We start from the raw sequence: 18,364 nt of genomic DNA on the forward strand, positions 1-18,364 counted from the left end.
TCCAAAATGTTTATTCTTTATATTAAACTGTACTTCAGGTCAATATATTAAGATAAATGAAAGTGTATGCCGTTCAATTTCAATATTTACATGCGGGTATTAGGAGCTCTCTAACGTGCTGCCAATTTTTTTTTTTTTTTATGCGGTCCCACGACGTGACTCGTGTTCTCATTATTGAATGCAAGGGTTGTACTTATTTAGGGTTGGCACTGTAATTTTATAACCGTGTAGCCTTACCGATGATTATGGATAAAGGCCATGATTAAAATAACCGTCATAATCGTTCCAATATATTTACTTAAAAATATAATAATGTATCAATATAACCAATAAGTGTAAATGAACTAACAATTGTTTTTGTACCTTAATCCATCAAACTGTCTCCATCTCCTCCCTCCAATGTGCACTTTGTCCTTAAAAATGTGCTCACTTTTGTAACATCGACGTAGGGAGTCAGGAAGCAGGTGCAGTTAGTGAGTTTTAATATTAACGAACATAGGACGATACAAAACAAGAGCAACGCCTGACAAGGAAACATAACCAATACTACCTGAGGGTTGAATACAATGGAGTGCTGGATAAAGGGGGAGTAATCAGGGAAGTGATGAAGTCCAGGTGTGACTGATGAGGCGCAGGAGTGTGTAATGTTGGGTTGCCAGGACTGCTGGTTAGTAGACCGGCGAAGTCGCGTGCCGGAGAGCGGGAGTAGACATGACAGTTTTGTTGACGCTGTAACATGATCTTTATCTTTACTACCTTTAGCTGACTAAACTCCACAGTGAAGGACGTTTCTGATGAAATCAACCAATGGAGTGGAGCAGGGACCAGGCTTTGGAATTCAGCCCGGACTACATCGATTTTTGCCCAAAATCAATAAAAAAAAATGTTTTTATTGTGAAAAGCTAACCTTGTACCTATGTTTGTCCTCTGTAGTTGCATGACTTTCTTTGGTTGCTGAAATTCATACTTTTTCAAATAACGTTATTCAAATACTGTACAACCACTGACTGCTTCCTTGTTGCGATTCAATTGGCACATGCATTTGCGCTGAGAGCAACGTTAATGAGCAAACATTCGGTGGTTGTATTTGATTAACATTTATTGATAAAGTATGGATTTCAGCAAACAAAGGTATAAGGTTAGCGTTTCATAATATTATTTTTTGAAAGTATTGATCTTGGCCGAATTGATGTAGTCTGAGCTGAATTCCACAATGCCTCGTCTCTCCTCCACTCCGTTGGAATTAATTAGAAACTTCCTTCACGTGGAGTTTAGTCAGCTATACTACCTTATGCATAGTGCTCTGGCTATACAAGATGCAAAAACAATGCTAAAAGCCACCATATCTACTGAATGAACCACCAAATGTCATTCTTGGTGTGTGGACATTTATAAATGAATGTGAATCCGAGACAAAGTGATGAAAACCGAAGTTGAAATCCATGCTAGGCTAGCAAGCGTAATATGTGTGCAACTGCTTGATTACCTTTTTACTGTGGTTGCTAGGGTTTGTCGCTATATTTAGCAAGCTTTTAGACCCCCTCCAGCAACTTATTGGTAAGAGGTTAGTGACAAATTCGGCTACTTTTCAGGCTACTTTTGAGGAGTTTTTACACTGAGGATTTCTATCATTTTTATAGCATTTAGGCAGAGACGCGAGAGGGGGTGAAAATGCTACATCGAGGACCGCAGTTGTAGCCTCTTTACAAACCATCGGGATCTTGTGAAGCAGAATGTAAACTTGTGAGAACAGGATGCTTCATATGAGGCTCTCGCAGTTGTACCTCAGCAAGCGTCAGCAACGGCAAAACGTCATCTAGCGACTTCTTCTATCGACAAATCAAGGAGCCAATAGCGATTCTCACTGAAAAATAGTTGGCAACACTGGCTATAAACGGTGAAGGTGGACATTTGCCTGACAAATAATTCCATGACCGTCACAGCCCTATTTTGATTAACACCCAAGCATAAATACTCATACTTTCTGAGGGAAAGAAACAGGGTGCATCTGAACTCGGTGTGTATATATATATATATATGAGTTGAGATGCACCCCGTTTCTTTCCCTCAGAACAGCCTCAATTCGTCAATGCATGGATTCTACAAGGTGTCAAAAGCGTTCCACAGGGATGCTGGCCCATGTTGACTCCAATGCTTCCCACAGTTGTCAAGTTGGCTGGACGTCCTTTGGGTGGTGTACCATTCTTGATCCACACGGCAAACTGTTGCGTGTGAGAAACCCAGCAGTGTTGCAGTTCTTTACACACTCAAACCTGTGCCCCTGGCACCTAATACCATTCCCTGTTCAAAGGCACTTACATATTTTGTCTTGCCCATTCACCCTTTGCACGGCACACATACACAAGCCATGTCTCAAGGCTTAAAAATCCTTCTTTAATCGGTCTCCTCCCTTTCATCTACACTGATTGAAGTGGCTCAATAAGGGGTCATAGCTTTCACCTGTATTCACCTGGTCAGTCTGTCATGGAAAGAGCAGCTGTTCCTAATGTTTTGTACATTCAGTGTATATTCTGTGAACTTTCACATGCCCATCACAGCTGGTTCTCCAGAGTGAAATTGGTTTCTATATTCTCTCCTCCTCTCCCTTATCTGCAACTATTTTCTAATCCTGCTAAAATCCCAAATCCTGCTTAAGGGATCTGCCCCAGCCCTCGATGACAGCAGAAATAGCCCTCCCTGCCACGTGTTCAATGGCCTGGGTGGGATGGATGGAGTGAGTGGACTTTTTGTTGTTGTTCAAGAGGTTTATTCAAACCAATGCTTGATTTTCTTCTCATACTGAATGCATGCGATAATGTCGACCTGTAGACTGTGTTTTGAAAGGGTTCTCTCTTCCAGTGTATGAATATGTATTCCAGAAATTTCAAACTGTTCTAGTGTGTCCCCCAAATGGCACCCTATTCCCTACATAGTGCACTACTTTTAAACAACTCTGATCTCAAGTAGTGCACTATGTAGGGAACAGGGTGCCATTTGGGACGCACACTTGCTCACTATGTAGCGAACAGGGTGCCGTTTGGGATGCTCTCTCCGTCGACATGGTGGTCGCAATAATGTCAGCTGAACTGAGTGTTGTTGAGAGAACTGTTCCCCATGGGCTAGCTGCAGACAGATCGAACTTTGAGCCTCCTGTGCTAGCTTGAGAAATTCCACGCCAAAATTGAATGTCATCACCCCATCCTATGCATGTGGGATAGCAGAGCTTGATATCATTCAAAACATTGGTTACAGATTTTGTAAGTAAGTTGCAATAAAGAATGGTGTCTTATTAAACGTTCCAAGTGCACTGCATGTCTGTCTGCCAGGGCACTTTGCACACTGAATCATCTCTCTTGTCATGATTTCTAGTGAATGTGAGCAGGAATTTGAATTTGGCTTACAGCATGGTAATGTAACAGACTAGGAATGTGCTTTGTTTGGCTGTGACTCAATAAATCATCCTTATTATCCAGCAGCCATGTTGAATGAGCCATTCAATGAAACATCACATGCAATATCGCCACATCTGCTCTGCACATTTCCCTGACAACACATTTGAACGCGTGTTCTCAGTGACTATGGCCTGTTGGATATTTCATATGAAATCAATCAGCACATCCACTGGCTTTATCCATTTGATCTCACGTCTGGAATGTGGAAGCTGCATTATTGGAGGGTGGCAAGGCAATGGAGGTTTCCTGTGGTCAATGATATGAAAGACCAAAGCCTCTGATTACAACACTGTTTGCCTCCTAAATGGTACAATATTCCCTACATAGATCCATATGGGTCCTGGTCAAAAGTAGTGCACTATATATAGAGAATAGGGAGCCATTTGGGACGTAATTCAAGTGTCTCTGCCCAGCTCCATCACATGCCAGGTTAAACATCATAACTAATGTATAGTGTATTTCAAAGGCTCTCTGCCCAGCTCTATCACGTCAGATCACACATCATAACTAATGTATATTTCATTCTTTCTCTGCTCTTCTTTTATTATTAGTGTGTCTTTCTCACCCTGGAGCTGCTGTGCTGTTACATAAGGCTGTGTGAAACACAAAGGGACCAGAGTTATTTATAGACAGGGTTTGTTCTTGATGTGCAGAAGGCACTGTGTGCGTCTGTGTTGACACCTTTTAGCACATCATCCTTTGATATTCATCATCACTAGGTGTGCAGTAGATGTGGTCATAAAGAGCCTTTGATCAGTTTTGTTTCTCTATGTGAGGAGCCTGTTTACCTCCCAATATGGCACCTTATTCCTTATATAGTGCACTGCTTTTGACCAGAGCCCTATAGGCCCCATTTAAAAGTAGTCCACTACATAGGGAATAGGGTGCCATTTGGGACGCATTCCCTGTTTGTTAGGCTGCACATCAAGGACCGATATGATCTCTGTGTCTTCTGGATCAGTTGGCGACGTGCCGACACACATTCTTACGAGGAATGTCACAATGACAAAACCAAGTAACCTCTAGTTTAGGTCAGTGATTCCAAAACTGTGGGGCGAGGGGTCGGCAAGAGGGTTGCGCCCCCCCACATCCATCTATCCATCTAGTTATTTAGTTAGTTAGTTAGTTACAGTCAAGTTTGGACACACCTACTCATTCAAGGGTTTTTACTTTATTTTTACTATTTTCTACATTGTAGAATAATAGTGAAGACATCAAAACTATGAAATAACACACATGGAATCATGTAGTGACCAAAAAGTGTTAAACAAATCAAAATGTATTTGAGATTCTTCAAAGTAGCCACCCTTTGCCTTGATGACAGCTTTGCAAACTCTTGGCATTCTCTCAACCAGCTTCATGAGGTAGTCACCTGGAATGCATGTCAATTAACAGGCGTGCCTTGTTAAAAGTTAATTTGTGGAATTCCTTTCCTTCTTAATGCGTTTGAGCCAATCAGTGTTGTGACATGGTAGGTGTGGTATACTGAAGATATCCCTATTTGGTAAAAGACCAAGTCCATATTATGGCAAGAACAGCTCAAATAAGCAAAGAGAAATGACAGTCCATTACTTTAAGACATGAAAGTCCGTCAATCCGGAATATTTCAAGACCTGTGTGAATCAGGCCTTCATGGTCGAATTGTTGCAAAGAAACCACTACTAAAGGACACCAATAAGATGAGACTTGCTTGGGCCAAGAAACATGATCAATGGACATTCGACTGATGGAAATCTGACCTTTGGTCTGATTAATCCAAATTTGAGATGTTTGGTTCCAACCGCTGTGTCTTTGTGAGACGCAGAGTAGGTGAACGGATGATCTCCGCATGTGGTGTGGTTCCCACCGTGAAGCATGTAGGAGTAGTGATGGTGTGGGGTCGCTTTGCTGGTGACACTGTCTGTAATTTTATTTAGAATTCAAGGCACACACAGCATGGCTACCACAGCATTCTGTAGCGATACTCCATCCCATCCGGTTTGCGCTTAGTCCCACTATCATTTGTTTTTCAACAGGACAATGACCCAAAACACACCTCCAGGCTGTGTAAGGGCTATTTGACCAAAGAGAGCGATGGAGTGCTGCATCAGATGACCTGGCCTCCACAGTCACCCGACCTCAACCAAATTGCGATGGTTTGGGATGAGTTGGACCGCAGAGTGATGGAAAAGCAGCCAACAAGTGCTCAGCATATGTGGGAACTCCTTCAAGACTGTTGGAAAAGCATTCCTCATGAAGCTGGTTGAGAGAATGCCAGGAGTTTGCAAAGCTGTCATCAAGGCAAAAAGTGGCTACTTTAAAGAATCAGAAACCTAAAATATACACTGCTCAAAAAAATAAAGGGAACACTTAAACAACACAATGTAACTCCAAGTCAATCACACTTCTGTGAAATCAAACTGTCCACTTAGGAAGCAACACTGACAATACATTTCACATGCTGTTGTGCAAATGGAATAGACAACAGGTGGAAATTATAGGCAATTAGCAAGACACCCCCAATAAAGGAGTGGTTCTGCAGGTGGGGACCACAGACCACTTCTCAGTTCCTATGCTTCCTGGCTGATGTTTTGGTCACTTTTGAATGCTGGCGGTGCTTTCACTCTAGTGGTAGCATGAGACAGAGTCTACAACCCACACAAGTGGCTCAGGTAGTGCAGCTCATCCAGGATGGCACATCAATGCGAGCTGTGGCAAGAAGGTTTGCTGTGTCTGTCAGCGTAGTGTCCAGAGCATGGAGGCGCTACCAGGAGACAGGCCAGTACATCAGGAGACGTGGAGGAGGCCATAGGAGGGCAACAACCCAGCAGCAGGACCGCTACCTCCGCCTTTGTGCAAGGAGGAGCAGGAGAAGCACTGCCAGAGCCCTGCAAAATGACCTCCAGCAGGCCACAAATGTGCATGTGTCTGCTCAAACGGTCAGAAACAGACTCCATGAGGGTGGTATGAGGGCCCGACGTCCACAGGTGGGGGTTGTGCTTACAGCCCAACACCGTGCAGGACGTTTTGGCATTTGCCAGAGAACACCAAGATTGGCAAATTCGCCACTGGCGCCCTGTGCTCTTCACAGATGAAAGCAGGTTCACACTGAGCACGTGACAGACGTGACAGTCTGGAGACGCCGTGGAGAACGTTCTGCTGCCTGCAACATCCTCCAGCATGACCGGTTTGGCGGTGGGTCAGTCATGGTGTGGGGTGGCATTTCTTTGGGGGGCCGCACAGCCCTCCATGTGCTCGCCAGAGGTAGCCTGACTGCCATTAGGTACCGAGATGAGATCCTCAGACCCCTTGTGAGATCATATGCTGGTGCGGTTGGCCCTGGGTTCCTCCTAATGCTAGACCTCATGTGGCTGGAGTGTGTCAGCAGTTCCTGCAAGAGGAAGGCATTGATGCTATGGACTGGCCCGCCCGTTCCCCAGACCTGAATCCAATTGAGCACATTTGGGACATCATGTCTCGCTCCATCCACCAACGCCACGTTGCACCACAGACTGTCCAGGAGTTGGCGGATGCTTTAGTCCAGGTCTGGGAGGAGATCCCTCAGGAGACCATCCGCCACCTCATCAGGAGCATGCTCAGGCATTGTAGGGAGGTCATACAGGCACGTGGAGGCCACACACACTACTGAGCCTCATTTTGACTTGTTTTAAGGACATTACATCAAAGTTGGATCAGCCTGTAGTGTGGTTTTCCACTTTAATTTTGAGTGTGACTCCAAATCCAGACCTCCATGGGTTGATAAATTGGATTTCCATTGATTATTTTTGTGTGATTTTTTTGTTGTCAGCACATTCAACTATGTAAAGAAAAAAGTATTTAATAAGATTATTTCTTTCATTCAGATCTAGGATGTGTTGTTTAAGTGTTCCCTTTATTTATTTTTTTGCAGTATATTTAGATTTAACACTTTTTTGGTAACTACATTATTCCATACAGTATGTGTAATTTCATTGTTTTGATGTCTTCATTATTATTCTATAATGTAGAAAATAGTACAAATAAAGAAAAACCCTTGACTCCATTTTGTTGCTCCCAGCCTATAGACAGAAACTAAAACAGGAAACGCCCGTGCAACAGCGCCTCTTCAACCTCAGGAGGCTGAAGAAATTTGGCTTGTCACCAAAAACCCTCAAACTTTTACAGATGCACAATCAAGAGCATCCTGTCGGGCTGTATCACCACCTGGTACTGCAACTGCTCTGCCCACAACCGTAAGGCTCTCCAGAGGGTGGTGCGGTCTGCACAACGCATCACCAGGGGCAAACTACCTGCCCTCCAGGACACCTACAGCACCTGACATCACAGGAAGGCCAAAAAGATCATCAAGGACAACAACCACCCGAGCCACTGCCTGTTCACCCCGCTATCATCCAGAAGGCGAGGTCAGTACAGGTGCATCAAAGCAGGGACCGAGAGACTGAAAAACAGCTTCTATCTCAAGGCCATCAGACTGTTAAACAGCCATCACTAACATTGAGTGGCTGCTGCCAAACATTTGACTAGTACTGTATTTTTTTTAACTTACTCTTGAAAGTTGTAATAGTAGAATGTGCAATTTCGAAATTGGGTAGTGCATAATCAGACTTGTATACCTTAGAGCTATTTACAGCTAGATCAACTAGCCCATGTAATCTGTTTTTAGCTAGGTTCTTTTAGTCCATAGATTATTTTTTTTGTAATGTCTTAATCACTTAAATATCACATGAATGCACATTAGACATGGCAAAATGTATAGAAATGCAAGAGAATTTGCTTAAATGCAAAATGTTCTCTCTGCCAACAACAGGGGGTGTGAACAATTTGCATCATGAACAGTGCTTGTGCCCATAGACGTGGTGCGCGCAGGGTGGGGGGTGGTGAGATGTTGCCCAATGCTGACAGTGGGGCCTGAGTGAAAATGTTTGGGAATCCCTGGTTTAGTTGACACAATGCCCATACAGGCCTCTTGGCTTCAGATGGTTTGACCTTCTGTGACCTTTTAAATAAACCCAGTGGTCAATCCCAGTACATCTCAACATTTACAGTATGTGTGTCCCAAATGGCACCCCATTCCCAATGTAGTGTACTACTTTTGAGCAAGGCCCAAATGGGTGACATTTAGGACAGAACATATATCTTCTGCTTGTCCAGAATGGCAGTGGTTTGATTAATCCTGCCAACAGATTGGTGGGCAAAGCAGTTTGTAATGCTGTTTGTAATGCACTGACAATGGCAGACTCAGAGTATTTTAACTAATTAACCCTGGCACAAGGAACCCACTGGAGATTTTTTACATTGGTATGGAGATGACACAATTTTTTGATTTAATTCCATTTTGCCCATGTCCCCTCCTTAGTTACCCTCCGCCCGATACTGTGCTTGTCTGCAGTGTAAAATACCCCGTTCTCTGCAGAGCCATCCCTAAATAGAGTTGAACAGGAGCTCACAGCTGACATGAGAATATACACTGGCAGAAATGGCTCAGATGAATAAAGATGGTGACAGTATGAAAATCACAGCCTCTTTGTGTCTCTGTTGACTAGGTTCTCAGTATGCTACAGTCAGGGGGGAAAAAATAGAACATTTAGAGAACCTTATCCAAGAGGCCAGGGATTAGTTGGGGAGTCTAGCTGATATGTAAACACGTGTGTGTGTGTGTGTGTGTGTGTGTGTGTGTGTGTGTGTGTGTGAAATATATGTGCCTGATCAATGTGGTTGGTCTGAGGGGTGTCCCACATACAGTAGAGGATGGCTTCTAGCCACCATTCCTAATTTTCACAAAGCGGCAGGGATGAGGGAGGGGGGTGTTCGCTACAACCTAACCCCCACTGATTTGTTCACCGGTATGAAAGGCAGACAAGGTCACAGCAGATTTTATTTTGATTTGTGTGTTTTAAAGAAGCTGCTACTTGTCGATTTTCACATTCACTTAGACTTTGCTATGGCGGGTGGCAAGGAGGCACGTTTAAAAATGTAGCTGTTTGGCTCTAAAAAGCCTCACGTTGTTAGATGCTACATATGGAGGGTGCAAAATTACAGCTTTGTTGCCACTGCAGGTCTGCGCTGGGGTATATAAAGGGGTCATATACCCACATCTCGAAGTAATTACAAAGATCTTAGTGGGTTGATATCGCTAACATGGCTAGATGGCAGTCAACCGGCATATCTTTAACTTTTCTATAAGGGATTCAAATGAGATGAGTTCTCAACAGGCAACTCCAGCACCAAAACAGAATAGTATAGAGCAGGGGTCTCCAACCTTTTCTAGCATGAGAGCTACATAAAATGAAACCTGTTGTGAGCTACTCCATTTTCTTCTAGCTTTTAAATGGGCACCTTCTTCTTCTTCTTTCCCCGACAACTCTTCCCCAGGTCCTTAGTGTTCAAGAGAAAATAGTGCACTATGTTTTCTGTCAAGATACCTGGTAAAATAATGGTTAATTAACAACTCCCAAATTCTATTTTTATATTTTCCCAAAGTCACCTAAATTGTGTCACCATCTGGTTTTTATTTGCTATTAGTTTTACACTCAAAATTACAACTGTTCATAGAAACAACAAAACTGGATTTTCTGAGTCCATGTCAATGCTTAAATCACATCAGAAGAAACACTTTTGTTAGGCCTGGAATAAAACTAACAAATGTAGTAATTCCCCTTTTTTAGTTTTTTTAAAATTGTTAATATCAAATTTTATTTGTCACATGCACCGAATACAACAGTGAAATGCTTACTTACAAACCCTTAACCAACAATGCAGTTTAGTTTTCCGAAAATGCCAAAAAGCAATAGCGGGGATATATACAAGGGGTACCGGTACAGAGTCAATGTGCGGGGTCACCGGTGTCGAGGTAATATGTAGGTAGAGTTATTAAAGTGACTATGCATAGATAAGAACAGAGTAGCAGCAGTGTTCTGGGGGGGGGGGCAATGCAAATAGTCTGGGAAGCCATTTGATTAGCTGTTCAGGAGTCTTATGGCTTGGGGGTAGAAGCTACTTAGGAGCCTCTTGGACCTAGACTTGGCGCTCCGGTACCGCTTGCCCTGCGGTAGCAGAGAGAACAGTCTATGACTAGGGTGGGTTGAGTCTTTGACAATTTTTAGGGCCTTCCTCTGACACTGCCTGGTGTAGAGGTCTTGGATGGCAGGAAGTTTGGGCCCGGTGATGTACTGGGCCATACGCCCTACCCTCTGTAGTGCCTTTTTTATTTCACCTTTATTTAACCAGGTAGGCCAGTTGAGAACAAGTTCTCATTTACAACTGTGACCTGACCAAGATAAAGCAAAGCAGTGCGACACAAACAACAGAGTTACACATGGAATAAACAAGTGTACAGTCAATAACACAATAAAAAAAGGTCTACATACAGTGTGTGCGAATGGCGTGAGGAGGGAAGGCAATAAATAGGCCATAGTAGCGAAGTAATTACAATTTAGCAAATTAACACTGGAGTGATAGATGAGCAGATGGTGATGTGCAAGTAGAAATACTGGTGTGCAAAAGAGCAGAAAAGTAAATTAAAACAATATGGGGATGAGGTAGGTAGATTGGGTGGGCTATGTACAGCTGCAGCGATCGGTTAGCTGCTCAGACAGCTGATGTTTAAAGTTAGTGAGGGAAATATAAGTCTCCAGCTTCAGCGATTTTTGCAATTCGTTCCAGTCGTTGGCAGCAGAGAACTGGAAGGAAAGGCGGCCAAAGGAGGTGTTGGTTTTGGGGATGACCAGTGAGATATACCTGCTGGAGCGCGTGCTGCGGGTGGGTGTTATTGTGACCAGTGAGTTGAGATAAGGCGGCGCTTTACCTAGCATAGACTTATAGATGACCTGGAGCCAGTATGTCTGGCGACGAATATGTAGCGAGGACCAGCCGACTAGAGCATACAGGTCGCAGTGGTTGCGATACCAGGCAGTGATGCAACTCGTCAGGATGCTCTCTGGTGCAGCTGTAAAACCTTTTGAGGATCTGAGGACCCATGCCAAATCTCCTGAGGGGGAATAGGTGTTGTCCCCAATTCACGACTGTCTTGGTGTGCTTGGACCATGTTAGTTTATTGGTGATGTGGACATCAATGAACTTAACTCTCAACCTGCTCCACTGCAGCCCCGTCGATGAGAATGGGGGCGTGCTCGGGCCTCTTTTTCCTGTAGTCCACAATCATCTCCTTTATCTTGATCACGTTAGGGAGAGGTTGTTGTCTTGGCACCACACGGCCAGGTCTCTGACCTCCCTATAGGCTGTCTCGTTGGTGATCAGGCCTACCACTGTTGTGTCATCGGCAAACTTAATGATGGCGTTGGAGTCATGCCTGTCCATGCAGTTGTGAGTGAACAGGGAGTACAGGAGGGGACTGAGCTCGCACCCCTGAGGGGCCCCCTGTTGAGTATAATCTACAGTAACAAGTGGGGAATGTTAACCCTCAAGACGGTTATCACATCAACTGGCTACACACTGAGTGACAGACAAACGTGCGCACCACACAGACTGACGGGGGCAATATTACGGGAAATTAATTGGCAGATATTGTCTTAGGTTTGGCTTTTAAAGCCAATAGTGGCTAACCAGGGGTGGGATAATGTTCTGTTGATTAGATAGTAGTTGGTAGCTTGCGGTGTCTGATACTTGTGAGATTTGTTTGACAGTTTGCGGTGGACCACGTAAAAATGACATGTATTTTCAGAATTGTTTGGCGAAATCCTCATAGGTGGGCTGCGAGCTACTGGTAGCTTGCGACCGACCTGTTGGCGACCCCTGGTATAAAGTAACATAGGGATGCTTGAACTGTTGTTTCAGTGTTCTGTATGTGGGGTTTTTGGTCAGTCCTGGCAGAAGATGTTTACCTATGTCCTATGGAAACGGTGGAAAGAGTAGGTTGTCACAACGAGTCGACGCATGAGACACGCACAACATGCACACAGCCAACCATTTTGAACCCGACCTTCTGTCCCTCTAGGCTTCCTCTCTCATATTTTCTCTTCTCTTCCCATCTCATTCTCTCTCCTTAACCCTTTTCTCTAACTATGATTGCCATGGCTCCTCAGCAGCAAAGATTTTGTTTGGTATATTTTTGGGGGGGTTTGGGGTGTGTAGAAATATTAGGTAATTACTACTAAGAGCTGGGTGTAGATGACTGGAATCACTAGGGGAAGAAAGAACACACACACACACACACAGAGGAATGAGTTGCCAAATCTTCTTGAGACATCTCTACTAATTCACATACAATGTTGACGTCTACGTCTTTAGGAAATAAAAGCAGTGTGGCACTCAGTTTTTGACCAATCTTGATTATGCTCTGCCTTTGTTTTTTCCTGTTCACATTGTGACATTTTCATTTCAACTGTCTTGTAGGTCTTGTCAAACTAAGCATTTTATTTTGAACCTTTTCAGCCTTTAATTCCAACCAAACGTAAACCCCTGCTGATCTAATCAATGTAGAACAGAAATATCTTTATGCCAGATCCATATCTGCCAACTGCCATAAGTCGTAGCATGCTTTTCAAAAAATATGTTTTCCTTCTATCATAATTCAATGCTTACAGAAATTGTGACTCTATGGCCTCCACTCATTGTGATGTATGTATGGAATGTCTGTTTCTGTCTGTGGCAGAATGAAAAGGGAAGGGTTTTCTGTCAGAGCACAGTGGTCTGGTAATCAAGGCCAAAGCATTCCCATAAGAAGATTACCAGCCTCTGGTTTCTCCCCTGCCTACCCCACCGTTAATACCAGGGTCTCTCTGCAAAAGGGGGTTACTGTGCTTTTAAAACAGGCCTGCTAATCCAGCCCACAAGCATTCACATAGTATAGATTATTACTTGCCGATGTGAGAGGAAAGCACTGTTTCTCCCTCCTCCACCCCTCCCCCTCTCCTGCCTCAATCATCCTGGTCAACAGTGTACAAGCGAAGGGAATGTTTGTATAGGTGTGTGCCATGACCTAACGGATGGAAGGAAGGGTGGGGTGGGAGAGCAGTGCATTATGGGGAGTTCTCTCAGATATACACTCATTTCAGGGAGAAAATCCCTTCTTTGGTTCTATATGTGGTGGCATATACAAACGATAAATCATTGGTAGTCGTATAAACCACATTTAGAACTCTTTAAGATCACCTTTGATATCACAGTAAAAGTCTTCAACTGACAAAAAGTAGCCGTTTTAGCATATTTGCACATTTTGCGGCATGAATAAGGAAAAAAGCATAAACATTGGAAAAGCAGGTACAGTAAAAGCAAAAATGCCTTTTTCAATACATTTCCTAAGCACAGTTCATAAAAGCATCAACTGAGTGATGGAATTTGATTGTTACAGGAAAGGGGGACAGTTTGCTGACCAAACACAAATGTTATATAAACAGATGTTGGGAAATGTAAGATTGTATATTACTAGTCTAAAACCTTGTGATTCCAGTAGAGTTTTAGGCTTTTGCGGTTAGGAACAATAGCTGTTACACTAAGGCAAGCAGTTTTTGGGATGTGTGACCGACCGTTGAGCCCCACAGCATTTTAGCCCTGATATGACTGCTTGCTCAGAAACAACCAATTTGGATTTAGTTGACTTAGTGCACGCACACATTGCCTGCTCCACTACACCTTTTAATGCGAGTTGCAGGATTGTGACTTACCTTCACGTGTACACTTTCACACTCTTCAGACTGTGGGCTAAACACTGCAGAAACCACATGACATGACCCCACCTTTCTGTCATATCACCTTTTGATGCCTAGATGGATATGACAGAATGTGCGTATCAAACAGGACAGTGTTTCGAAACCTTTGGACGGGCAGTGTGTGTGTGTGTGTGAGCGTGAGCATCAGTGTGAGCATGTCGGTGTGTATGTTTCGGTGGGGGCTAGCTCAACCAGATTAAAGGGCATTGAAGCACACTCAATGCCAAGTTGCAAAGTCTTCCATGCAGATGTGCCCAGCTGTCTGTCCCTCTGTCAAGGTACTTCTCCTTCACTCTTTCTTGGGCCTTACCCTGACTCATTCTCCTTCACTCTTTCTTGGGCCTTACCCTGACTCATTCACTCCTTCTCTTTCTTGGGCCCTACCCTGACTCATTCACTCCTTCACTCTTTCTTGGGCCCTACCCTGACTCATTCACTCCTTCACTCTTTCTTGGGCCCTACCCTGACTCATTCACTCCTTCACTCTTTCTTGGGCCCTACCCTGACTCATTCACTCCTTCACTCTTTCTTGGGCCCTACCCTGACTCCTTCACTCTTTCTTGGGCCCTACCCTGACTCATTCACTCTTTCTTGGGCCCTACCCTGACTCATTCACTCTTTCTTGGGCCCTACCCTGACTCATTCACTCCTTCACTCTTTCTTGGGCCCTACCCTGACTCATTCACTCCTTCACTCTTTCTTGGGCCCTACCCTGACTCATTCACTCCTTCACTCTTTCTTGGGCCCTACCCTGACTCATTCACTCCTTCACTCTTTCTTGGGCCCTACCCTGACTCATTCACTCCTTCACTCTTTCTTGGGCCCTACCCTGACTCATTCACTCCTTCACTCTTTCTTGGGCCCTACCCTGACTCATTCACTCCTTCACTCTTTCTTGGGCCTGACTCATTCACCTCTTCACTCTTTCTTGGGCCTGACTCATTCCCTCCTTCACTCTTTCTTGGGCCTGACTCATTCACTCCTTCACTCTTTCTTGGGCCTTACCCTGACTCATTCACTCCTTCACTCTTTCTTGGGCCCTACCCTGACTCATTCACTCCTTCACTCTTTCTTGGGCCCTACCCTGACTCATTCACTCTTTCACTCTTTCCCCTTTGGCTCTCTCAGACCATCTCTTTCTTGAATGCATATGTGTGTGTATACACTGAGTATACAAAACATTAAGAACACCTGCTCTACCCATGACATAGACCGAACAGGTGAATCCAGGGGAAAGCTATGATCCCTTATTGATGCCACTTGTTAAATCTACTTCAACCAGTGTAGATGAAGGGGAGGCAACAGGTTAAAGAAGGATTTTTAAGCCTTGAGACAATTGAGACATGGATTGTATATGTGTGTCATTCAGAGGGTGAATGGGCAATACAAAATATTTAAGTGCCTTTTGAACAAGGTATGGTAGTAGGTGCCAGGTGCACTGGTTTGTGTCAAGAACTGCAGCGCTGCTGGGTTTTCACACTCAACCGTTTCCCTTGTGTATCAAGAATGGTCCACTACCCAACTCAATATTAGGAAGGTGTTCCTAATGTTTGGTATACTCAATGTATATGGAGTGCATGTAATGTTTTACATTTGGTCATAATCATAACGCAGATGCTCTAATTTAATGTAGGTGACAGTCAAAAAGTCATATGGTATCTTGTATCAGCCTTGGGAGAGTGGCAGAAACTGTCAGGAAAGCATTGATTCATTAAAATACCAAATGGTAAAGAGTGGGGATCAGTGACAACTTGACAAGTCTCTGGTGTTGCTGCAGGAATATAGGTCATAGAAGATGCTTGGGTACTTGATCATGCATTCATTGCCTACAGGGAAGAGTTGCGTTGGTGGCAGTGGGATGGAGAAAAAGAGGCAGAGCGAGAGAGACACATTGGTTTACCAGATGGAGAAACTGGTGCTTGATAGCGAGACTATTCACAATCATGTTGTTTTGTATTTTTTTACAACGGTAGAGAAGCTGTCAAAACAGATTATTAATATTATTATTATTATTATTATCATCATCTCTTTTGCCAGTTAAACAGCCGACAGGGCATTTGAAGTTCCGCAACTGGTTTGCACGGTGATATTTCTTCAGGATGTGGATTCTCACAGGAAACGTGTGGAGTGAGGCAAAGCAATGTTCAAGAGCTTAGTGAAGTCTTTGGGCAATATGGAAAACCAGACGTGGAGGGTGTGGAGGTTGCTAACTGGGACCACGTCTTTTTTTGGTCTCCTCTCAGGGTTTGGCTGGACACAGTGGCGCCACGGGTCAACCAGAAGACCATAGCCAGCTAGCTCCTGGTGTCTCGAAGTTGGGTTCCTCGTCAAAGGTCTTGACTTGTCATGACCAAAGTGATCCTTTTTTTGTTTTTAAATTATGCGCTTTTGATCAGAGATGGACGACAGTGTCACCTTTGGTTTATTGATGAGGAGTGAAGGCAGAAGACCCATTAGCTACTGGTAGAGATACATGAGCTTTGTGTTTGAAAGGCAACCATTGGATGTTGTTGTGGTTTCCTCCCCCGCAATAGTCTAAATCCAGCAGGCTCACACTCAGTTGACGTGAGTGTGTCAGGCTGAGGCGAAGTGTACTGGTCATGTCTTCCGATAAGCTGACTGACAGTATACCTAACTGTTGTATTGTATTGACTTTCCTTAAACAGGAACTGTATAGAAGATATTGACCAGCTGAGCAGTATGTGGTGTTGAATTAAATCATCTGAACTAATAATGCTCCAGGCTATGTCACTTCTTTGACTAAGAAAGAACAAAGGAAAGGAAAATGAATATTCAGAGAAACATTCAAAACAGAGGTTTGCAAATTAAAGATGGCATTTCCACATCCTTGTGCAATGGTTCTTGGCAGTGATGGTCATTTATTTACATAGACATTCCTATTCAACTGTAATCATCAGAGCCTGAGGTATCGGCAACTTCCGTACCAAGAAATTATTGTCAGCGTTGAATATGCTACATTTATATCAATTCTGATGCCAGCAGGCTGCCTACTGCCTCACTTTATGGGAAATGCGCATTCTTCATAAATGGGCCATAGTGACTCATCTATCTCTCTTTGTCAACAGGATTCACACCCTCCATCTTCCCTCATCCCTGGTGATTCAACGTGTTATGTGATACTGGAACATCAGTGAGCCAGTGGCACCTGCTGGGAGAGTGGGATAGAGCATGGGATTGGCCCTCGGAGACAGGAACCACACTCTTATTCCTGAGGCTCCGAGGTCTCTGGCCCCTTAGGGCACACAATAGACAGCGAGCAGCTCTGAGGTGAGTGGACTAATTGTGTCACTGCTATCTGCAATGCTTCCACTCTGCGTAAATGGGGAAATTAACTGTTAATAACAAGTGTATTACTGGGGGATAACCTTTTTGACGTTGCTTTTAGTGTAGTTGTCGCGATGTTGCACACATGCTCCTATTGGTTAATGTCGCCATTCACTTAGCAGTGCATGTCATTGCTCCCTATAGAGAAAGTGGTCAATATGAGGGCAAGTTATTTGTTCAAATGGCATAAAGTGATTTGATGCAAAGTCCTCCTGAGGATCTGCCTTTTTACTGAAGTTGCTGGGAAATGACTGACAACACAGCTCTTAGCTCCCTCTGCAGATGCCTACTGGAAACGTTTCATTTGTATTGCTTTTAAATCATTTTAAAGAATTTTTATCTTATTAACACTTTGTTCTAGCTAGCTATTTGTGTAGGTAGCTATCAAGTAAACACAATGATATATTGTTTGTTGAAATTGGGGTTTACAAAGAGTGCAATAGGAGCATTTTACAGCAAATATTGAGAAGTAGCTTTTCCTAGCTAGCTGATGTTGACCATTAGAATTAGAGGTCGACCGATTAATCGGAATGGCTGATTTTAGTTAGGGCCGATTTTCAAGTTTTCATAACAATCGGTAACCGGCATTTTTGGACACCGATTGCGTCCCACCTACTCAACAGCCAGTGTAATCCCGTGGTGCGTTATTCAAATACCTAAAAAAATGCAAAAACTTCAAATTTTCAAACATATGACTATTTTACACCATTTTAAAGACAAGACTCTCGTTAATCTAACCACACTGTCCGATTTCAAAAAGGCTTTACAACGAAAGCAAAACATTAGATTATGTCAGCAGAGTACCCAGCCAGAAATAATCAGACACCCATTTTTCAAGCTAGCATATAATGTCACATAAACCCAAACCACAGCTAAATGCAGCACTAACCTTTGATGATCTTCATCAGATGACAACCCTAG

At 43.7% G+C, this 18,364-nt stretch overlaps 1 protein-coding gene across 4 annotated transcripts in view; it reads left to right on the forward strand.

Annotated features, from left to right (window-relative positions):
* Positions 1-18,364, forward strand: part of LOC106583269 (nck-associated protein 5-like) — a 130,060-nt gene that overhangs the window by 21,546 nt on the left and 90,150 nt on the right. For all 4 annotated transcript variants that reach the window (XM_014167230.2, XM_014167225.2, XM_014167227.2 and 1 more), the window contains exon 2: positions 17,185-17,386. The gene's annotated coding sequence lies outside the window, so the exon portion shown is untranslated. The remainder of the gene's footprint in view (positions 1-17,184; positions 17,387-18,364) is intronic.

This window comes from Salmo salar, chromosome ssa22 (genome assembly GCF_905237065.1).
Source record: "Salmo salar chromosome ssa22, Ssal_v3.1, whole genome shotgun sequence".
In the NCBI taxonomy this organism is placed as follows: Eukaryota; Metazoa; Chordata; class Actinopteri; order Salmoniformes; family Salmonidae; genus Salmo; species Salmo salar.